The sequence below is a fragment of the Aotus nancymaae genome, unplaced genomic scaffold (assembly GCF_030222135.1).
Source record: "Aotus nancymaae isolate 86718 unplaced genomic scaffold, 86718_ANA_hifiasm-v0.15.2.pri h1tg000029l, whole genome shotgun sequence".
NCBI lineage: Eukaryota > Metazoa > Chordata > Mammalia > Primates > Aotidae > Aotus > Aotus nancymaae.
The window spans coordinates 67,435,464-67,460,503 of record NW_026988442.1 but is presented as its reverse complement, the minus strand read 5'-3'; the positions used below and the strand labels follow the sequence as shown (position 1 = coordinate 67,460,503).

Genomic DNA, 25,040 nt, shown 5'->3' with positions numbered 1-25,040 from the left:
CTGGGTTCAGGCAATTCTCCTGCCTCAGCCTCCTGAGTAGCTGGGATTACAGGCACGCACCACCGTGCCCACCTAATTTTTTGTATTTTTAGTAGAGACGGGGTTTCACCATGTTGACCAGGATGGTCTCGATCTCATGACCTCGTGATCCACCTGCCTCGGCCTCCCTGGAATACTCTTTCTCAGCCACTAACATTGAATCTTACACTGAGCTGATCAAATCTTTTAATTTTCTATGGCAATAATTCACCTTGATCCAAGTCCTCTGCTCTCAGGTAAATACAGAGAAATTCTGCTCTTGCCTCTCACCTATGGCCTGCTAGGGTAGAAGGGGCTAGAGGTGGGTCAGTTGTGGAAGTTGAACCAGGAGCAAATGATAATTTTTTAGACCAAATGATAATTTCACAGGCCCAGCTCTGTGAACTCTCCAGATACTGGTCCTGGACATTTCACTGATATCAGATATAGAAGCCTGGGGACAAGTGAACTAACTGTTCTTAAACAAGAGGTGCTTAGCTAGGCTCTGTGATCTGCCAGTGCTGGATTGCCTGGTAGGGATTGTTAAAGAATGTGGGATCAGCCCACATTGGAGTTCCAGCTCTAACATTCAGCAGCTGTGAAAAACAAAACAAAACAAACAAACAAAAACTTCCTGCAATCACATTTCCTTATATGTAAACAGGGATGATAATAATATTCACCTTACAGGGTTGTGGCTTGGATGAAATGAGATGGAGCATGATATAGTTCTTAACAAGTGGCTTGGCACTTCTCAGTATGCCATAAATTTAGCCAGTATTAGATTTATGGATGGATTTCAGGGAGTTTGTGAACACCTAATTTGTACACATTGTTTTGTAAGAATGTGTGGAAGTACATATTATTTTTTCTCTGTGAGATAATACAGCATATGGCTTTCATTGGAGTCTCAAAGTAGTCCTAACTTAAAAACAACAAGGACAAAAATCCCCTAAACAAACAACAAAACCTAAAACAAAGTTAAGGTTAAGAAAGACCATCCTAGACAAAGTGGTTAAACAGTTGCTTTCTTTTTAATAGACTCAATTTATTTTTGAACCATTTTAGGTTCACAGCCAAATTAAAAGGAAAGTACAGAGTTCCCAAACACCTTCTGCCCCCCACACTCACAGCCTTCCCCACTATCTCCATCGCACCCCAGAGTGATAAGTTTGTTATAATCAATGAACCTGCGTTGAAACACCATTATCAGTCAAATTTTGTAGTTTACATTAGGGCTCACTCTTGGTGTAATACGTTCTGTGGGCTTTGGCAAATGTATAATGGCATGTATTCACCTTTGTAGTATCATACAGAATAGTTTCACTTCTTAAAATATTGTCTGTGCTCCTCCTATTCATCCCACCCTCCCCCTTAACTTCCAGTAACCACTGATCTTTCTACTGTCTCCAAATATTAGCATTTGCCTTTTCCAGAATGTCATATAACTGGAATCATACAGTATGTAACCTTTTCACATTGGTTTCTTTCACTTCTTAGTGTTATGTATTGAAGTTTCCTCCATGGCTTTTCGTGGCTTGCTAGCTTATTTCTTTTTAATGATGAATAATATTCTATTGTCTGGACATACCATAGTTTATTTATCCATTCACTACTGAATGACATCTTGGTTGCTTTTTCAAGTTGTGGCAATTGTGCATAAATCTGCTATAAACATCTTTTTTTTTTTTTTTTGAGATAGGGTCCTACTCTGTTGCCCAGGCTGGAGTGCAATGGCATGATCACAGCTCACTGCAGCCTTGACCTCCCCAGGCTCAGGTGATCCTCTCACCTCAGCCTCCCTAGTAGCTGAGACCACAGGCATGAGCCACCACACCTGGCTAATTTTTGTATTTTTTTGTATAGATGGGGTTTCACCAATTTTTGTATTTTTTTTTGTAGAGATGAGGTTTTGCCATGTTGCCCAGGTTGGTCTTAAACTCCTGGACTCAAACAATCCACCTGCATTGACCTCCCAAAGTGCTGGGATTACAGGTGTGAGCCATTGCATCCCGCCTAACATCTTTGTGCCAGGATTTTTTGTGGACCTAAGTTTTCAACTCATTTGCGTAAATCCCAAGGAGGATGATCGATGCTTTTTCTCCTTGTATTTTATAACTCTTTCCAGTTATACTTTCTCCTGCAAACATTCCTGATACCATCCATCCTGCCTGGATACGTTTACTTTGTGCTATCATCCACCACCCATCCTGCCTAGATAAATTTACTTTATGTTATCATCCTTTCATTTTCTTCCTCCTCAACCAGGTGATAGGATCATACCATTTTCCACAGCAGCCTGTGTTCTCTACTGGCATACAGTCTCCCTAAGAAGGACTCCACACTGAATACTTTTTTTTTTTGAAATGGAGTCTCGTTCTGTCACCCAGACTGGAGTGCAGTGGCATGATCTTGGCTCACTGCAACCTCCGACTCCCAGGTTCAAGTGATTCTCCTGCCTCAGCTTCCTGAGTAGCTGGGATTACAGGCACGTGCCACCACGCTCAGCTAATTTTTTATATTTTTAATAGGGGCAGGGTTTCACCATGTTGGTCAGGCTGGTCTCAAACTCCTGACCTTGTGATCCGCCCACCTCAGCCTCCCAAAGTGCTGGGATTACAGACGTGAGCCACTGCGCCCAACCACACACTGGATACTTTTTATCCTTTATTCTCTACCCAACTCACTTTCTGCCATAGATCTTATTCTCTGTAGGCCCAGATTTTTGTTAGGAAATGGAGAAATAAATTCTTCCTACTGAATTAATGGCTGATACTGTTATACCTCCAAGATAAGATATTTACATTTTAACAGGTCAAAACTTTTCAAGACAATACTTTAGTTGGGGTGGGAAGGTTGGAGTGGAGATTTAGGTCACCTGGCCAACTAATAACGGAGATATTTTTGGGTCTGGAGGCTTTTGTATACTTCTGAAATCCCATTTTATGATTGACTGTTTCCTCTATCTTGAATAAGAATGACACCTGTGAATTTTCATCCTTCTACAGCAACTAAGACTTTAGTAAGCACCAGGAAAGTCATAAATTTGCTTTACCTCAGTTATTCTTTCAGCAAAATGGGAATGACATTAGACTTCTGTTTAAGGCACCTGGAAGATGAAAAGTGCCAAATGTTGTGAATTTAAGTATGTGATTTAAAATACAAAGTGTCATTGCGTAATGATAAATCAGATTTTTCAAGATATCCCTTTGGGGAAGTTTCAACTTTCATGTATACAGTGAAAGTAATATTTATCTTGCCCTTTAATGTTATTTTGTAAAATCTACCTAAAAATAACACAAACAGCATAGATTTCTTCTTTAAGAGGCACTTTTTAAAGGGAGTGAAAACATAGTTGTAACGTTGCTTTTTGTGTGGCATGTGAAAAGAAAATCGTGGAAACACATGTTTATTTTTTTCAGTTCCTAACCACTGTGTTTGGAAAAACTGCCAAGTGTGACTTAAAACTTGCAAATACAGTAACTTGCTTTGAAATTTGGACCCATAACATCTTAGGCTGTTCTTTGTAGAAAATGAATTGTTATGTTAACTTTGACTTCTTCTGATCACTTTGCTTCCCTGAAATCACTCGCATGCAGATTAACAACGGATTCCAATGAATGAATACACTAAATGTAACTGACAGTCCTTAATATACAAATACTGAACGTGAGACATTATCAATTCTCCAAAGAAGTACTCTTTATGTCTTTATGCAAGTGCTTAAGAACAGACTTTGAAAAAGGACGTTGAAAACTTGCCAGAACTTCTTTGTATTTTGAAAGCCCACATCAAGAAGGGGTAGTAAATAGTCGTTGAGTATAGGAAAAAGGAAACTATTAGCATTGTTTTCTTTTAAAGATAAAAAGAGAGTCCCAAGGAAAAGCTTTATAATCTTTGAAATATTTATATGTTGTTTAATCAGCTTAAACAAATGACAACTTAAAATTTATGCTTTTGTATAGCTAGACAAAATAGCTCATTACCTGCTAATTTAAAAAAAAAGGGTAACTGACTGTTTTATTGAGGGCATATTTCAGGACAACCATTTCTAATTTACGTCATTTGGCAAATTGCAGGCAGAGTGGGCTAGACATTAGTTTTGAATTTTCAAAGTTAAGAAAGAATATATACATATATGTCATATATAGTCTAAATACATCTGTGTTTGTTTTTCAAAATACAGTAGCCAGTCTTCAAACTTTTCCTTCTTAGCTCCTTATTTTTATCTCATAGAAACTGGCCTGTTAAGTATTAACATATTAAAATATTTTCATCTTATTTCCAGACAGACATCACTGCTGCACATTTTTGACCAGCATAATATAAAAATATTTGTAAAATTCTCTGTGATACAGTAAGAGCAGTCAATATGCTGAATTTCTAAAACTCAAGGGGTTGCTGATAAATAGCCTTTCTCTATGTAATGAGAATGACCTTTAAATAAATTATTTTTATTTTAAATTCTGTGGTACATGTGCAGGATGTGCAGGTTTGTTACATAGGTAAACATGTACCATGGTGGTTTGCTACACCTATTAACCCATCACCTAGGTATTAAGCCTAGTAGGCATTAGCTATTTTTTTAATGCTTTCCCTCCCCGCACCACACTCTCTGACAGACTCCAGTGTGTATTTTTCCCCTTCTTGTGTCCATGTGTTCTCATTGTTCAGCTCCCACTTATAAGTGAGAATATGCAATGTTTGGTTCCTGTGTTAGTTTGCTGAGAATAATGGTTTCCAGGTCTATCCCTGTCCCTACAAAGGACACAATGTCATTCCTTTTTATGGCTGCATAGTATTCCATGGTATATATGTACCACATTTTCTTTGTCCAGCCTATTAGTGATGGGAATTTAGGTTGATTCCATGTCTTTGCTATTTTGCATAGTGCTGCAAATAATTCTTCATAGTTTACTGAGGACTTTGATGTGTATTATCTCATTGGAGTTTAACAAAAACCCGTAGAGCAGATGTTGTTATTCCCTTTTTAGAGATGAGTAAAGGAAATAAAGAAATTAAGGGATTAAGTGGAGATTAATTTTCTCTCTCTTTCCAAGTTTCTGCTGCCTCTAACAAGCAAAACCAAAACAAACAAAAAAACAAGCAAAAAATTATATTTTTATTATTTATTTATTTTAATAGCTTTTAGGAGTCCAGGTGGTTTCTGGTTACATGGATAAGTTCTTTAGTGGTGAATTCTGAGATTTTAGTGCACCCATCACCCGAGCAGTGTACACTGTACTTAATATGTAGTCTTTTATCCATCAACCCCTCCCACCTATCCCCCATGAGTCCCTGAAGTCTATTGTATCATTCTTATGCCTGTATGTCCTCATAGCTTAGCTTCCACTTAGTGAGAATATATAATATTTTGTTTTCCATTTTTGAGTTACTTCACTTAGAATAATGGCCTCCAGCTCCATCCAAGTTGCTGCAAAAGATATTATTTCATTCCTTCTTATGGCTGAGTAGCATTCCATGGTGTATATATACCAGTTTCTTTATCCACTCATTGGTTGATGGGTAATTAGGTTGGTTCGATATCTTTGCAATTGCTAATTGTGCTGCCATAAACATGCAGGTTCACATGTCTTTTTCATATAATGACTTCTTTTCCTTTGGGTATATACCTAATAGTGGCATTGCTGGATCGAATGGTAGTTCTACTTTTAGTTCTTTCAGGAATCTCCATATGGCACACTCATATTTTTAATCATTGCTTCTGTTTTTTCTTGGGAGAATTCAGAATGAGGAGACTGACCTGTCTCTTCACATTACTAGTGCCTAATAATGATTTGTCTGACTACTAATATGGCAACTCTGATACCCATTGGTCCACATATCTGTGGTGGGGTTGATGTGTTTAAGTTTATTTGACATGTGTTCTTGAAACTGTAAAACGCATATGGATCACCTAGGGATCTTATGAAAATTCAGATTGTGATTCAGTAGGCTTGGAATGGGGCCTGAGTTTGCAATTCTAAGGATCTCCCAGGGGCTGATGATCTCGGTCCAAGGATGACACTTTGAGTAATGAAGTCCTAGTGTGTCTTGCCTCCTTTTCCTAGGGCTGCCCTCTTCATGCAATGTTGTACCCATTTTCTCCCTATAAAAAAGGACTGTGATTTTCTAGGTCCTCTCCCTGTGATGCATTTGAGAGTTGGTTTCAGGGGTGGGTAGTAGGAAAGAGGCAGGGTTCCCACTTTGCCTGGGATGGAAGCAGCATTCTCCAAGCAGTTTACCAGAAAGAAAGCAAACAAACGTATTAGTGCTTCTTTTGACATCTGATCCCATTTCTCAGTTGGTTCAGAACTGGGAGGGAAGAGGATTGGGTTATGGTCAGACCAGCAGCATTATTTCTCAAGAATCTGATTTTCTGCACTTTTGGAGTTTACCTTCTGAAAGAGAGAGATAAATAGTAAACAAATGAATAAAATATATGGTACATTAGATGGGGGTTTTGGTTTTTGCTAGGGTGCATAAGGAAAATGTCACTGAGCAAGGGATAGCTGAAGAATATGTAAGATAATATGATCAAAAGAGGCTAGTGCCTGAAGGGCAGGTGCTGAAAAGAGAAGTAGTTTTCCTTTCCTCTGCACACCTGAAAGTGTGGCCTATTTTTTTTTTTAATGTTCAAGGCAGGGAAGAGACTTTCCTTATTTGTGGAAGCTTTTGTGTGTTGTGTCTTCTAGGTTATATCTTGGGACTTCAATGGCAGTTGGGAAGTCCTGCGCTAAGACCTAACCAGATCCCCTGGCCTTTTAGTTCCCATATGAGTCTGTCATCAGTGTCACCCAGAAGGAAATTCACCCGTTCTGCCCAATAATTAAAAGGAAAATACATGAGGGTACACTGTTAAGTCAGGAAAAAGGCTTCCAGCTCCTTCATTGATAGACGTTCTCCTGGACTCCTCAGGTTCTCCAAGTTGAGAGGATGAGTTCTAGAGAATCATGGATGAGTAATTTGATGAAGTGCACAGCACAGTACCTGGCACATGAAAAGTTCTCAGTAATTATTTTTTGAAAAAATAGAAGAGTGGATAATTGAATACCAAATAGGCATTCTCTAATGAGCTAGGCACTTAAATTTCCTCTCTCATCCTGGGCCAATCTGGCTAAAGATGTTGTTTGGGAAAATACAGTGCTCATGCTGCAGGGAAATAGGTTTCTGATTTAAATAAGTGACGTGCAGTTGTTACGGTCATCACTATTAGTATCAGTTTATTAGTATGTATACCTTAGTCTTAAGTGCAGAGCCTCTTCCCATTTTCTGTAATTGTACAATAAATTAGGCTTGTCAGACTTACATGGGAGTTTCACAGAGTCATCAACTAGTCACCAAAGAACTAATTCTGAAAACCACTGTAATAGCTATTTGTTTTAGGATTGACTCTGCTATTTGAATATGTCTTTCACTTTGCTTTCATTATAAATGTATTACACATATTTCTAGGTCAACAGTAAAATAATGTACAACTAACTGAGCTAATTTGGCACCCTGACATATAATGTTTGAAAATGGATGCATTCTGAATTCCTTCTTCCCAGATTTGAAATAGTCAACTGAAATTCTATTGACTTTTGCTTTAATTTCTTCATCTGTAAACTGAGTATAGTGTTTTATTCTTACAGAGGAAGCTGCAACCATCAATTAGGTATTTGTTGTAAGGGGCTTTGATTGCTTGAAACAATGACCTTTTATAAAAACAGGATACATTGTATTTATCCTTACAGTATTTTCTTGATTCTAACTCTTTTTTTTCTAACCATAGAAAGAGAATGGAAAAGGGAAAATGTGAGTACAGAAAGTGACACTGATTTCCATGACAAAAGAGATTCTACAAAGCTATGGAGGGCAGTCACAACACAGCACAGGAGAATAGTGGGTGGAGCTTGTATTTAAATACTGCCTTGAAGTGATACAGCAGAGACTCCTTCAGAGTCTTTCTAAAACTAGGGGGAAAAATCAACAGTTGATGTATGATTTTATATTTGTAAACAAAAATCCACAAGTTGTCATAATTAGAAGAGGCTTCATAAATCCTTTACTTTAACCTCATCCTTTCACAGATGAGAAAATGGAGTTTTAAAAGTTTATGTAACTTGCTCCAAACTATTATTCTCCTGATCTCAGTCTAGTGATCTTCACACTGTGCATGACAGAGTTGATAAATGTCATATTCGAAAGGCCTAATAATATTAAGATAAATTCTCGTAAGCCAACTTGAGACTTTGAGATCTATTTTACTATGGCATGTGACTATGAGTTGTTTGGTCTCAGATTCTTCCACTGAATTTACATCTGTTTTATCGCTGCTTACAATCCCTGTATCTCTTTGTGTTCTTGGGTTTCAGAAATGGACTCTGGCTCATGTAAATACAAACAAACAAAAATAAATACATACATAAACAAAGCAAACATGTTATTGGAAAGATGTAATATGTCCCAAAGAAGAAAAAAGGAACCCAAACAACCAGGGTTCAGAAAGCTCCAGACCAGCATAGCTTCAGGAATTCATGTAGCAGAACCTAGGAAAGGGCCTGCTTATGGTCCCAGGGGTGAATGAAATAGTTCAAGCCACTTACTTTTCCTGCATCTTGTCATCCCAGATAAGCTTCACATTTCAGGGCCAGAACTTGTAACTAGTCTAGCTAGGGTAATGCACCTACACATTGGCCAGGCATAAAGGTGGGTGGATAGGGAGCAAATAGAACATTTTGATGGACAGATTGCCAAGACTAGATGCATAGAGAAGCGGTTATTCCCAAAAGGGAGGAAATTGAGTCACAGTTTCCAAAAAAAATTTAGGGCAGAAACAAGTATATGTCCCAAAACCTTTGCATTACCATAGATATGAAAGAGTTCTGTGTGTACATATTTTACTTTGCAAAATAACTTTAAAAATTCAGATGTGGGCATTCAGTCTTAGATGATACTTTTTACCTTTTCATTTCTCTAAGTCTAATTGTATTTAGATTTTCATATCCCACTCAGTTCAATTAGAACAAATACCACAACTACAATAAAGATTTTGTTCAGTTTGGTTACAAGTATTCATTCATTCATTCACTTGAAGAATTTGTTTATTCAACACTCTTTTTTAAAATTTAACTTTTATTTTAAGTTCAGGGGTACATGTGCAGGTTTGCTATATAGGTAAACTCGTGTCATGGGGGTCTGTGGTACAGATTATTTCATCACCCAGATCATAACCCTATTACCTATTAGTTATTTTTCCTGATCCTCTCCCTCCTCCTAGCTTCCACCCTCTGGTATCCCCCAGTGTGTGTTGTTTTCCTCTATGTGTCCATGCGTCCTCATCATTTAGCTCCTACTTATAAGTGAGAATAGGTGGTCTTTGGTTTTCTGTTCCCGCATTAGTTTGCTGGAGGATAATTATCTCTAGCTCTATCCATGTTCCTGCAAAGGACATGATCTCATTCTTTTTTATGGCTGCATATTATTCCATAGTGTATATGTACCACAGTTACTTTAGCCAGTCTGTCACTGATGGGCATTTAGGTTGATTGAATTTCTTTGCTGTTGCAAATAGTGCTGCAATGAACATACAAATGCTGTGTCTTTATGATAAAATAATTTATATCCCTTTGGGTATATACCCAGTAATGGGATTGCTGGTTCAAAAGATATTTCTGCCTCTACATCATTGAGGAATTGCCATACTATCTTCCACAATGGTTAGACTAATTTACACTCCCACCAAGTGTTTAAGTGTTCCTTTTTCTTTGAAACTCTGCCATCATCTCTCTTTTTTTTCCTTTTAATAGTCATTCTGACTGGTGTGATATGGTATCTCATTGTGGTTTTGATTTGTGTTTCTCTAATGGTCAGTGATGTTGAGCTTTTTTCATATGCATGTTGGACATGTGTAGGTCTTCTTTGGAAAAGTGTCTGTTCATGCCCTTTGCCCACTTTTTTATGGGTTTTTTTCTTCATAAATTTCTCTTAAGTTTCTGATAGATGCTGGATCTTAGTCCTTTGTCAGATGCGTAGTTTGCAGAAATTTTCTCCTACTCTGTAGGCTGTTTACTCTGTTGATAGTTTCTTTTGCTGTGCAGAAGCTCTTTAATTAGATCCCATTTGTCAATTTTTGCTTTTGTTGTAATTGCTTTTTGCATCTTCATCATGAAATCTTTGCCCATTCCTATTTCCAGAAGGGTATTGCCTAGGTTTCTTCCAGGGTTTTTATAGTTTTGGATTTTACATTTAAGTCTTTAATCTATCTCAAGTTAATTTTTGTATATGGTATAAGGAAAGGTCCCAGTTTCAATCTTCTGCATATGGCTAGCCAGTTATCCCAGCACCATTTGTTGAATAGGGAGTGCTTTTCCCATTGCTTATTTTTGACAGGTTTGTGGAAGACTAGATAGTTGTAGATGTGTGACCTCATTTCTGGGTTCTCTGTTCTGTTTTATTGGTTTATGTGTCTGTTCTTGTACCAGAACCATGCTGTTTTGGTTACTGTAGTCCTGTATATAGTTTAAAGTCGGGTAGTGTGATGCCTTCAGCTTTGTTCTTTTGCTTAGAATTGCCTTGGCTATTCGAGCTCTTTTAGGTTCCATATGAATTTTAAAATACTGTTTTCTAGTTCTGTCAACACATGTTTAAAATCGACTTTCTCACAGTATAGAGCTCAATTTATGACACTGAGTTGGCAGAAGGGAGAAGTAGAGATTTTCTTTTTATTAAAATACATATTTACATGACAGAATAAACCATTAGTTTTTTAACAGTGCTCTAGAGAGGCTGAGTTTCCAGTGGTCTTTGCCAGAGAGTGGGTAGGGACCTAGTGGCTGGACTTCAGTTCCTCTGTGCTTCTGTCTCTTCTCACCTGCTTTTCCCTATTTCTCACCTTACCTTTTCTAGGCACTTCAATTATAAGAACTTCAATTTTATTTCTGGGGTTTCTCAGAAAGATTCCCCTTCATGAAAAAAAAATTTTGAAAATTACTGGACTCAACAACATGTAATTGTTATATTAACTGTTAGTGTACCTGTTTGATTTATTATACCAGTATCTTCTTAGTCCTAACCCCAAATAATGGAACATGTTTATCTAGGCAATCTCATCTTCTTGATTTAAAAAAAAAAAAACCACCAATCTGGACCAATCTGGAATAACAAGTAGAGCATGCTCACTGTGCATGAGGCAAATATTACATGTATGAGGGAATAATAAAACAGATAAACTACAGCTCCTTAGCTTCACTTAGTTGGAAAGATAAAACAAACATATACAATAATGAAAAGTCAACAGAAGAATGGTTTCAGTAGGCAGTATCCAACAATTGTGAACTAGATCACTGCATGCCAGTCTAGAGGGAGTTAGAAGAGAGAAAGTTAATGTCTGATCCACCCTCTAGAAGGCAGAGAGGGCCTTCTAGCTGATGGCACATTGTGTTTGGGTTTAAAGTTTAAAAAAAAGTCAGAAAGCCCTTTTATGTTATGAATTATTTCTGCATCTTTGAATTTTCCAAATTTGGAAGTGCCTTTGGAGAACTTTTGGGAAAATACAAAAGAGTTTTAAAAATAATCTCATATTCTCTTTCCTCCTTTAATCTGATGTCATCAGGTCTGAAACAAAAAGCAAAGTCACAGAATGGTACTTTTGTATATGGAAGGTAAAATGTTTTTGTTTGGACTGTTGCACTAAGAAGCACGGTTAAATTAATACATATCAAATTGCACAGAAAACTGGAGTTTTTTTGTTTACATGTTTTACTTTTATTTTGGTCTCTGTCATTGCCTGCTAGGTGAAGTTTGAGTCTATGTTTTTTCATTATGTCTGCATTTGAAGGCCTTAGTTCTGTTCTTTCTTCATTTAAAACATTCTTAAAGCCATTTTCCAGTGAATTGACTCACATCAAAAGGAATTCCAGAAATAAGAATAGTCATGCCCTTTCTGTCATTGATGTAATGGTTTTTCAGCATACATTAATAGTCATGAGTGGTATTTTGGAAATCCTAGATATCTGACTGCATTAGTGACTGCTACTTTACAAGAGGGACTCAGGAAAAGAACATTATTTTAGGAATATTATTTAATTTTTAACTTGAGAATGTTATTTGTTACCACAATGGTAGTTTATAAAGTATAAGATTTTTTAAAAAGGGTTTCTGAGGAATATAACAAAATATATTCAACACACTCAGGCTAAAACATACAGATTCCTTAAAGTAGACTGGTATAAGCGTTTTGATAACTCCTCAGATTGTCCTTTTTACAGTAGCTTAAAATTATGGGATTATTAAAATAGTTACCATCTAAAGTGGCAGTGTTAACTTTAAGATTTAAGTTTACAAATTCACCTTGCTTTTATGTAATTTTTTTCTAGAAATTATTTCTTCCTACTAATTGAGCTAAAACTCTTAATTATGTTTCGTTTCACATTACGAGTGATTTATATAGCGCTCCCTTTCTTCATTTAGCATATTTTGGAATTCTTCCTAGGAAATCTTTTGATCTAGATAACATGAAACTTCTAGGTAACATGAAACTAAATATCTTAGGTTATAAGCTTACCTATGTTCAGCTCAATTAATTAACTTAGCTTCTTCCTTAGGCAAAAACTGTCTCTTGGCCTGGAAGTTCAATAAGTTTCACACGTGGTTGCACGTGAATTGGGTTTATGTAAAACCAGATTGTTTTAGTTAAGGTAATCAGTGTACTCAGTGTTCTACCTGGATGTTTGGCAGAATTGGCAAGACAGTCCCCAATATTCCATTCAAATGCAGAGTCTAGGAAGCTGTCAGGTTTTCTTGTTTTTTGTTTTGCCTACTTGCTTTTGCCACAGTTTTAAATTTATCTTCATTTGTAAGGAAATCAACTCTAATCTTCTAGTTTCAGATTTTATGCTAGTTTTAGTTTTAAAATGACTCTTTTTTGGAAAGTTTTTTTTTTTTTTTTTTTTTAAGAGAAACAAGCATAAATTATAACTATGGTTTAATTACAATTGATTAAAGTGTGAATAATCCCATTTTTGGTCAGTGTCTAAGCCAAATTGCTCTACATATTTTATCAGCTATAAAAACTGAAATACTTACCCTAGACACAGGCAGCAAGTATCTGACCAAGAGTTAAAAGATAGTAATCATCTGAACAGTAATTACCATAAGGAATGTTAAACTACCTGAAAATAGTCCATTGTCTTGATCAAAAACAAATTACAAGCTCGTTCATAATAGGTCATTGTCAACTGTTTTTAATGGAGCTTAGTATTTAAAAGCACAAACTCTGGAGGCAGAAAATTCTGGATCAAATCTCATACTGCCCCTGACTGGCCATGTGATACTGAAATAGTTACTTCAGCTCTTAAAAGCCCCAGCTTCCTCATCTAAAATACAATGATACCTACTTCATAGATGGATTAAAGTATTTATTATAATACTTGATTCAAATCAGAGTTCATTAAATGCCAGCTCTTATTATGACTACATTCAGCTTATTTTGCATTATTATATAAATGTATTTCACCATTTAAAAACCTTTTGTTGCAAAAATGCTTTGTCTAATGATCAACATCAGTTAAGAACATGGTGGCCACTGCCAGCAGAATATTTTTATATACTAGAAGTTACCCATAAAATGACTTCTAATTCTATATTCAGAAGGAATTATCATTAATGTATTTATAAATTTCATTTATTTTTTTCTATGAATATATTATGGATTTATTGTTTGAAGAGGGTGGCTTATATTGTGTATCTACCTTTTAGTTTTCAGTGTTGTGTTGTGAAAACGATTTCTTTAAATGGTCTTCAAAAACACAATTTTAAGTGACTAAATAATGTTCTATTATATAGAATAAGAAGAATGTAACTGATTTAAATATTCCCTTATTGTTGGATATTTAAATTGCTTGCAATTTTATTCATTTTGAATAACATTGCCATGAACATCCTTCTACATATATAATTAAAAGTATAATAAATACATTCTAATATATGAATATTTTAAAGGAATTTGACATATCCTAAGTGCTTGCTGGAAATGTGTAGCAATTTACCTGCCCTTTAGTATTGCCTCATAGATTTGTGAACCCCAAATGAAGACTTTTTTCTTCTTTTTCATTTTGATCTGTTACCCCTACATAATAAACGGGTAAATTTTCACTTATTTCCCCCAGAGTTAATGCACACACAAAATCTACTCTAGCTTATTTGACATTTAGCTGTATATCTTGAATCATGTGGAAGTTTCAAAGTTATAATTCATTTCTGAAGGAATTTTAAGTGCAACAGAAAAAAGTATTGAGAAGAGAATTGTATTACTGAATCTAAGAGCTACAGGGATTTAAAAATGGCTAATAGTTACAAAGAACAGAAAGGCTGGGCTAAAGTTATTTTGTATTTTCTGTCCCAGTTTCAGAGGTGAAAGGCAACTGGAACAAGAAAACGGACCATCATTATTGGCCCAACTGCTTTGTCCTTTGTGTGAGCTATATTGTCTTTGTATCATAATTCAAAATGATCTTTTTAGTCAAAGTATGTTTACTGGATGTCAGATTTAATAGGCATGTGGCCAGTGGAGTTTATATGAGAGTGAACATCATGCATATAGCCTGAGTGTGGGATTCATTCATTCATTCTTTCATTCTTCAAATATTCATTGAACACCAACTGAGTACTGGGCCCCATTGTGAGCATGTCTGTGAGATAAAAAAACAAAATTGTCCTCCTGGAATTTATAAAACACAAAATAAATGCATTTTATAATACATTTGAAGGTAATAAGTGCTACAGAGTGAACTAAGACAGAGAAGAGCAATAAGAATCTTGAGGTAGGAGTGGGGGTTAACACTCTTGAATGAGTGGTCAGGCAAGGCTTCCCTGACAAAGTGATTTTTTGAGCCAAACTTGAAGGAGGTGAGGAAATAAGCTATGCAGATGATTGGGGCAAGTGTTTCCAGTGTGTTCACTGCTGGGGGTCCAGGCATGTTTTGTTGGCTGGGGTATTGGCCTCACAAAAGTCTTTTGTTTGTTTGTTTTTGAGACGGAGTTTCGCTCTTGTTACCCAGGCTGAAGTGCAATGGCACGATCTCGGCTCACCGCAACCTCCACCTCCCGGGTTCAGGCAATTCTCCTGCCTCAGCCTCCTGAGTAGCTGGGATTACAGACACGCACCACCATGCCCAGCTAATTTTTGGTATTTTTAGTAGAGACGGGGTTTCGCCATGTTGACCAGGATGGTCTCGATCTCTTGACCTCGTGATCCACCCGGCTCGGCCTCCCAAAGTGCTGGGATTACAGGAGTGAGCCACCGCCCCCGGCCCACAAGTCTTTTTGAATCAGGTCCAAGAAATCTGAAAGAAAATGGATGTTAAGAGAGGAAATCTTTACATACAATGTGCTTGACCCATGTGCCACTGAAAGAGAGGGATGAGAAATCCTGTACGGTGGCTCTTATTTAAATCTGGTTCTGGATATGTCTAGAAATAACTTTGCTGCCCATGCACCATTAGTGCAGAGTGTATCGCAACAGAAGAAAACCCATGTGGTACTTGAACTGTGGATACGGGTGGGGCTTGATGGGTCTTGGGGGATAAGGACCACCACTAGTGAAGAACTACTTCTCTGCATGTAGAGAGATGGAGGAGCCAAGTAGTTATGGTGGCAGGAATCTTGAGCTAAAGATAGTGCATGGCAGAGCACAGTAAGCTTCAAAGGAAGGGAGGACATAGGAAATACCTTTTGGGAACTCTCAGAGATACGTAGGTGTGGAGGCTTTATAGCCACAGAGGTTCTGTCAGAGTAATTTACATATGAAATTTACTTACATTAATATGTCTGCAAAGGCAATTATATACATTATTTGATCATTTCTTAGCCTTTAGAAGCATGTGGGCCCATTGCTTGAGAGAGAGACTCTGTCTTCCATGGCTGTTCACTACACAAACATCCTCCACGACTGTTAACTATGCAAACATCCTTGCAAAGGTAGTTTGGAACAAAATCAGTTGGTGAGTCTACTTGCAAGATATGCAGAAAAGTGAGAGACAACAATATACCCCACTGATTTTAAGAAAATAAGTCAATTGTGCACAACAAACTAAAATTTTCTTCTTTTCGAGACTACATCTTGCCTGGAAGAAACTCTGCCCCAGCTCACAAATTCTCCATTTCCCATGCCCCTGGGACTGTTAGCCACATCTTTCAGGGCACTGCATCTTTTCCTACTGTGGTACTGAGGAACAGCCCGTGTGTGCAAGTATTGCCAATGTTCTTCAGCTGCAGTCATTATAGCTGAACAACTTGTAAAAAGTGGTTCCTCGCTCATAACTTTCTTTCATATACTCTGTCCCATATTCTGTAGGACTGAAGGCATTTGGTGCTAAATGAGTAGATCTAGCTATCTGGTTACCCAGTGTTCTGGGGTGGAGCCTGAGATGAGGAAGAAGACATTGCTGGAAAGGACGTCTGACACAATGACCAAATCATAAACCATAACTCCATTATGTCCTGTTTTCATATTGAATAGACAATGAAATTGTATTACCTGTCTCTACAATGGAAAGAAAAATCAATATATGCTGTTTTTTCATCTAATGAATGTCCTTCTTGATCCTCCCTGCTGTTGCTACGCCCAACACTTTATGTTAGCATGATAGGAAACAGTGGAAATTGTGGGATGGTCCTGGGTCTTTAGAAGGTGATTTCTCATATCAGTCAGTGAATATAGTTTTTAATCCAGTCATTTGTCATTATGGCTAGGAAAAAAAAAGTGCATCATCAGGATAAAGCAACATTATGTTATTGAACAAAGATTTCTTCTACCACCTCCTAGATTTCTGGGAATTGTAGTTAAGCATGTATTGTGTAATGGAAAAAGTGCTAGATCTGGAATTCACTTCAGCTCCAACGAATTACTTATGTGGTCTTGATTAAACCAGTTAATGTCTCTGACTAGCAGATGTTGATATTTTAAATAAAGAGAATAATCTTTGTTCTCTTCACCTCACAAATTCATAATTGTTAAAATGAGCAATGTACTATATATATAAGAAGGTGCTTTGGTAATCAAGTCTGATATAATTGCAAATTGTATTACAATTATGGTTATATTTAAACAAAGTATGACCTTTTCTTAATATTGATATTGAGGAACAGGTTTAATATGTCCTCAAATTTTAGTTTTTTTTGCAACATAGGAAGCATAAGCTGATCCATAAAAGACAAAATCCATGTAAGAATGAGTAGCATTCTAGAGTGTTAGGAGAATCTAAGTAACAACTGGACAACATTGCTCTCACTTTTCAATAACATGTTTTTCTTAGTTGCACAATCCCCGAATGTAACCAAGAGTGGTGACTGATTAGTCTATCCAAATTTCCTGGAATGTCCTCTGCACTCTCTTCATCTGAACCTTCTGAGATAATATCACCCCCTTAGTTTATGACTCCAATCACAATACTAATGTTTTTTCTTTTTAACAATTGGAAAAGCTTAATAGGAATCAACAAATATACTTGGGGTGGGTTGTAGTAAAAAGGGCTTTGTCTCTCTACATGCAACCAGAACAATTCATGGAAACCATGACCTACAAAGCAACCTACAATATCTGCTTTTGTTTAAAACTTAAAGATAAAACATACATCCACAGTTGATTCCTTGGATTCTAGTAATTAACACTGAGAATTTGTACTATATACACAAGTACTGATTTTTTAGAAGTAATTCATTCACTACTCACTTATGTAAGTTCTCATCTTGAAACTAGTGATGGCTGGCACAGAAATATTTTTAGGATCAAAACTGAAAGCAGGTACATGCCGTGGTTGTGTAACTAAGAATATCAAATCTGCTTGAGTTGAAGATGTGTTGAGATTGCTGAGATTAGGTTCATTGAACAACTGGGTGAAGTAAATATCAGAGTTTAGATATGACTGCACACTTGGAATTTCTTTTAGCAGCTCAATAGGTGCTCTGTGTGTGTGTGTGTGTGCATGCACACACACTTGCATGCATGTATATGTGCTACATGCCTAGTTTATAACTCAGGTGTTAGTTCTTTTCTTGGACACCAGGAACCAGTGGTCTCACTAGAGTGCTATTAACTAAATTTGAGGGAACAAATGAGAATGATACAGAAGGTAAAAGGAAGCTCAGTGAAGAAAATACATTGAGTCCTGTTTCCTGAATAAACTTAGATCAGTTAAAGCATCTCAGCATATCTGGAATGCTGGCTAATAACCAACTTGGGCAGGTCAGAGTCACCTTTTGGATATTATTCAATGCCTAGACTAAGTATTCCCAAGGTCACTAGTGTTCCTGAGTGATGCAAACTCTTAATGAGACAGGCATAATTCATTTTATCATACTCTGATTTATTGTGCCTTACAGATAGTGCTTTTTTTTTTATTTTAACAAATTGAAGGTTTATGGCAACTCTGTGTCACAGAAGTTTATTGGTGTCATTTTCCCTATAGCACATGCTCAGTTTGTGTCTCTATCACATTTTGGTAATTCTCACACCATGTCAAACTTTTCTATTATTATCGTATCTGTTATAGTGATCTGTGATCAGTGATTTTTGATGTTACTATTTTCATTGTTTTGGAATGACAAAAATAGAAAAGTGAACTGATAAATTCAGACAGCAAATTGAATTGATAAATTTTGTGTGTTCTGATTGCCCCCATCTTACTTCCTCCCTTTGGGCCTCCCTTTTCCCTGAGATACAACAATATTGAATGTAAAGGAAAAGTTCTTTAAGGATATTAAAAGTCCTACTCAAGTGAACACACAAATGATAAAGTGAAACAGTCTTCTTGCTGATACAGAGAAAGTTTGAGTGGTCTGGATAGAAGATCAAACCAGCCATAACATTCACTTAAGCCAAAGTCTAATCCAGAGCAAAATCCTAATGCTCTTCAATTCTATGAAGACTGAGAGAGAAAAGGAAGCTTCAGAAGAAAAGTTAGAACTAGCAGAAGTTGGTTCATAAGGTTTAAGAAATGAAGCCATTTCCTTAACATAAAAGTAAAGGTCAAGCAGCAAGTGCTAATGCAGAGGCTTCAGAAAATTTTTCACAAGATTTAGCTAAGATAATTGATGAAGGTAGCTACACCAAACATAAGATTTTCAATGTAGGCAAAACAACCTTTTGTTGGAAGAAGAGGCCCTTTAGGACTTCCGCAACTAGCGATGAGAAGTCAATGCCTGGCTTTAAATCTTCAAAGGACAGGCTGATTCTTTCATTAGGGACTAATACAGCTGAAGCCAATGCTCATTTACCATTTCAAAAATCTTAGGACCTTTAAGAATTATGCTAAATCTGCTGTGCCTGTACTGTATGAATGGAGCAACAAGGCCTGGATGACAGCACATCTGTTTACTGTGTGGTTTACTGAACATTTTAAGCCTATTATTGAGATCTACCATTCAGAGAAAAAGACTCCTTTGAAAATATTACTGCTCATTGACAATGTACCTAGTCGCCCAAGAGCTCTGATGAAGATATACAGGAGATTAAAGTTCTTTTTTTTTTTTTTTTTAATGCCTAACACCTTTGATTTTGCAGCCCGTGAATCAAAGATGAATTTTAATTCCAAGTTTTATTATTTAAGAAATATTAATACATTTCATAAGGCTATACCTGCCATTGATGTTGATTCTTCTCATGGATCTGGGCAGGGTAAATTGGAAACCTTCTGGAAAATATTCACCATTTTAGTTGCTGTTAAGAATATTTATGATTCATGAGATGAAGTCAAAATATCAACACTAATGAGAGGTTTTGGAAGATGTTAATTCCAATCCTCATGCATGACTTTTAGGAATTCAAACTCCATTGGAGGAAATACCTGAAAATGTGGCAGGGAAAGCAAGAAAACTAGAATTAGAGGTGGAGCCTAGGCTGGACACAGTGGCTCATGCCTGTAATCCCAGCACTTTGGGAGGCTGAGGCAGGTGGATCACCTGAGGTCAGGAGTTTGAGATCAGCCTGGCCAACATGGTGAAACCCCACCTCTACTAAAAATACAAAGACCAGCTGGAGGTGGTGGTGGGCACCTGTAATCCCAGCTACTTGGGAGGCTGATGCAGGAGAGTAGCTTGAACCCAGAAGATGGAGGTTGCAGTTAGCCAAGATCAAACCACTGAGTGAAACTTCATCTCAAAAAAAAAAGTGGAGCCTAAAATTGTGACTGAATTGTTGCAATATCATAAAACTTGAAAAGATAAGGAGTTGCTTCTTAGGGATAAGAAAATAAAGTGGTTTCTTGAGGTGGAAACTACTTCTAATGATGATACTGTGAACATTGTTGAAGTGACAAGAAAGGATTTGAAAGATTATATAAATTAGTTGTTAAAGCAGTAGCAGGGTTTGGGAGGACTGACTCTAATTTTGAAAGAAGTTCTGCTGTAGGTAAAATTCTATCAAACAGTGTCATGTGCTACAGAGAAATCTTATATAAAAGGAAGAGTCAATCAATGTGGCAAACTTCATTGTTGTCTTATTTTAAGAAATTGCCACAGCCACTCCAAAGTTCAGCAAGCATCACCCTGCCCAGCAATCATAAGCATATAAGGAAGACCTTCCACTAATAAGCTTATGATTTACTAATAGCATTTTTTTTAGCAACAAAGCATTATTATTATTATTTTTAATTATACTTTAAGTTCTGGGATACATGTGCAGAACATGCAGGTTTGTTACATAGGTATACACATGCCATGTGGTTTGTTGCACCCATCAACCTGTATTCTACATGAGGTATTTTTCCTAATGCTATCCCTCCTCTACCCACTGTTCCCCAACAGGGCCCACTGTGTGATGTTCCCTTCCCTGTTTTCATGTGTTCTCATTGTTCAACTTCCACATATAAGTGAGAACATACACTGTTTGGTTTTCTGTTCCTGTGTTAGTTGGCTGAGAATGATGGTTTCTGGCTTCATCCATGTCTCTGCAAAGGACATTAACTCATCCTTTTTATGGCTGCATAGTATTCCATGGTGTGTATGTGCCACATTTTCTTTGTCCAGTCTATCACTGATGGGCATTTGTGTTGGTTCCAAGTCTTTGCTATTGTGAACAGTGCTGCAATAAACGTACGTGTGCACGTGTCTTTATAATAGAACAATTTGTAATCCTTTGGGTATATACTCAGCAATGGGATTGTTGGGTTAAATAGTATTTCTAGTTCTAGATCCTTGAGGAATTGTCACACTGTCTTCCACAATGGTTGAACTAATTTACACTCCCACCAACAATGTAAAAGCATTCCTATTTTTCCACATCCTCTCCAGCATTTGCTGTTTCCTGACTTTTTAAAGATTGCCCTTCTAACTGGTGTGAGATGGTGTATCATCGTAGTTTTGATTTGCATTTCTGTAATGACCAGTGATTATCTGCTTTTTTTCATATGTTTGTTGGCCGCATAAATGTCCTTTTTTGGGAAGTGTCTGTTCATATCCTTTGCCCACTTTTTGATGCATTTGTTTGTTTTTTTCTTGTAAATTTGTTTAAGTTCCTTGTAGATTCTGGATATTAGCCCTTCATAAGATGGATAGATTGCAAAAATGTTCTCCCATTCTGTAGGTTGCCTGTTCACTCTAATGATAGTTTCTTTTGCTGTGCAGAAGCTCTTTAGTTTAATTAGATCCCATTTGTTAATTTTGGCTTTTGTTGCCATCACTTTTGGTGCCATCACTTTTGGTGTTTTAGTCATGAAGTCTTTGCCCATGCCTATGTCCTGAATGGTATTGCCTAGGTTTTCTTCTAGGGTTTTTGGTTTTACATTTAACTATTTAATCCATCTTGAGTTAATTTTTGTATAAGGTGTAAGGAAGGGGTCCAATTTTAGTTTTCTGAATATGGCTAGCCAGTTTTCCCAAACGCTATTTATTAAATAGGGAATCCTTTCCCCATTGCTTGTTTTTGTCAGGTTTGTCAAAGATCAGGGAGTTGAAGATGTGTGGCATTATTTCTTAGGCCCCTGTTCTGTTTCATTGGTGTGTTTGTGTGTGTGTGTGTGTGTGTGCATATATATACACACACATATGTGTGTATATATATATATATACACACACATATATGTATATATATATCTGTTTTGGTACCAGTACCAATCTGTTTTGGTTACTGTAGCCTTGTAATATAGTTTTGAAGTCAGGTAACATGGTGCTCCCAACTTTGTTCTCTTTGCTTAGAATTGTCTTGGCTATATGGGGTCTTTTTCATTCCATATGCAATTTAAAGTAGTTTTTTTTCTAATTCTGTGAAGAAGTCAATGGTAGCTTCATGGGGATAGCATTGAATCTATAAATTACCTTGGGCAGTATGGCCATTTTCACAATACTGATTCTTCCTATTCATGAGCATGGAATGTTTTTCCATTTCTTTGTGTCCTCTCTTATTTCCTTGAGTAGTGGTTTTTAATTCTCCTTGTAGAGCTCCTTCACATCCCTTGGAAGTAGTATTTCTAGGTATTTTATTCTCTTTGCAATAGTTGCGAATGGGAGTTCACTCATGATTTGGCTCTCTGTTTGTCTATTATTGATGTATAGGAATGCTTGCGATTTTGCACATTGATTTTGTATCCCGAGAGTTTGCTGAAGTTGCTTATCAGCTTCAGGAGATTTTGGGCTGAGATGATGAGGTTTTCTAAATATACAATTATGTTATCTGCAAACAGAGACAATTTGCCTTCCTCTCTTCCTATTTGAATACACTTTATTTCTTTCTCTTGCCTGATTGCCCTGGCCAGAACTTCCAATACTATGTTGAATAGGAGTGGTGAGAGAGGGCATCCTTGTCTTATTCTGGTTTTCCAAGGGAATGCTTCCAGCTTTTGTCCTTTCAGTATGATACTGGCTATGGGTTTTTCATAAATAGCTCTTTTTATTTTGAGATACATTCCATCAATACCTAGTTTATCGAGAATTTTAGCATGAAGGGGTGTTGAATTTTATCAAAGGCCTTTTCTGTGTCTATTGAGATAATCATGTGGTTTTTGTCATTGGTTCTGTTTATGTGGATGGATTACATTTATAGATTTGTGTATGTTAAACCAGCCTTGCATCCCAGGGATGAAGCAGATTTGATGGTGTTGGATAAGCTTCTTGATGTACTGGTGGATTTGGTTTGCCAGTGTTTTATTGAGGATTTTCACATCGATGTTCATCAGGGATATTGGCCTGAAATTTTCTTTTTTTGTTGTTTCTCTGCCAAGTTTTGGTATCAGGATGATGCTGAACTCATAAAATTAATTAGAGAGGAAGAGGAGTCCTTCTTTTTCTATTGTTTGGAATAGTTTCAGAAGGAATGGTACCAGCTCCTCTTTGTACCTTTGGTAGAATTCAGCTGTGAATCCATGTGGCCCTGGGCTTTTTTTGGTTGGTAGGCTATTAAATATAGCCTCAAATTCAGAATTTATTATTGGTCTATTCAGGGATTCAACTTCTTCCTGGTTTAGTCTTGGGAGGGTGTATGTCTCCAGGAATTTATCCACTTCTTCTAGATTTTCTATTTATTTGTGTAGAGTTGTTTATAGTATTCTCTGGTGGTAGTTTGTATTTCTGTGGGATCAGTGGTGATATCCCCTTTATCATTTTTTTAGAGTGTTATTTGATTCTTCTTTATTAGTCTGACTAGCAGCCTATGAATTTTGTTAATCTTTAAAAAAAAACAGCTCTGGGATTCATTGATTTTTTTTCATTCTGCTCTAATCTTAGTTATTTCTTGTCTCTGTTAGCTTTTGAATTTGTTTGCCCTTTATCCTCTGGTCCTTTTCATTGTGATGTTAGGCTGTCAATTTTAGATCTTTCCTGCTTTCTCCTATGGGTATTTAGTGCTATAAATTTCCCTCTAAACACTGCTTTAGCTGTGTCCCAGAGATTCTGGTATGTTGTGTCTTTGTTCTCATTGGTTTTAAATAACCTATTTATTTCTGCCTTCAAATTTGAATGTTGGCCTGTCTTGCTAGGTTCAGGAAGTTCTCTTGGATGATAACCTGAAGAATGTTTTCCACCTTGTTTCCATTCTCCCTGTCACTTTCAAGTACACCAATCAAAGGTTTATTTGGTCTTTTCACATAGTCCTATATTTCTTGGAGGCTTTGTTCCTTTTCATTCTTTTTTCTCTAATCTTGTCTTCACACTTTATTTAATTAAGTTGACCTTCAATCTCTGATATCCTTTCTTCTGCTTGATCGATTCAGTTATTGATACTTGTGTATGCTTCATGAAGTTCTCATTCTGTGTTTTTCAGCTCCATCAGGTCATTTATGTTCTTCTCTAAACTGGTTATTCTAGTTAGCAATTCCTCTAACCTTTTTTCAAGGTTCTTAGCTTCCTTGCATTGGGTTAGAACATGCTCCTTTAGCTTGGAAGAGTTTGTTATTACCCACCTTCTGAAACCTACTTCTGTCAATTCATCAAACTCATTCTCCATCCACTTTTATTCCCTTGCTGGTGAGGAGTTGTGATCCTTTAGAGGAGAAGAGGCATTCTGGTTTTTGGAATTTTTAGCCTTTTTGGGTTGGCCTTTTCTCATCTTCATGGATTTATTTACCTTTGGTCTTTAATGTTGGTGACCTTCAGATGGGGTTGTTGTGTGGACATTCTTTTTGTTGATGTTGATGCTATTCCTTTCTGTTTGTCAGTTTTACTTCTAAGAGTCAGGACCCTTTACTGCAGATCTGCTGGAGTTTGCTGGAGGTCCACTCCAGACCCTGTTTGCCTGGGTATCACCAGCAGATGTTGCAGAACAGCAAAGATTGCTGCCTGTTCCTTCCTCTGGAAGCTTCGTCCCAGAGGGGCACCCATCAGATGCCAGCCAGAGCTCTCCTTTATGAGGTGTCTGTTGAACCTGCTGGGAGGTGTCTCTCAGTCAGGAGACACAGGGGTCAAAAGCCCACTTGAGGAATCAGTCTGTCCCTTGGCAGAGCTTGAGCATTGTGCTGGGAGATCTGCTGCTCTCTTCAGAGCCAGCAGGCAGTAATGTTTAAGTCTGCTGAAGCTGTTCCCACAGGCACCCCTTCCCAGGTACTCTGTCCCAG

The 25,040-nt window shown here is 37.1% G+C and overlaps 1 long non-coding RNA gene across 1 annotated transcript in view; it reads left to right on the top strand.

The window, feature by feature from the left end:
* LOC135276997 (uncharacterized) overlaps window positions 1–25,040 on the top strand; it is a 397,212-nt gene that overhangs the window by 86,213 nt on the left and 285,959 nt on the right. The window lies entirely within an intron of this gene.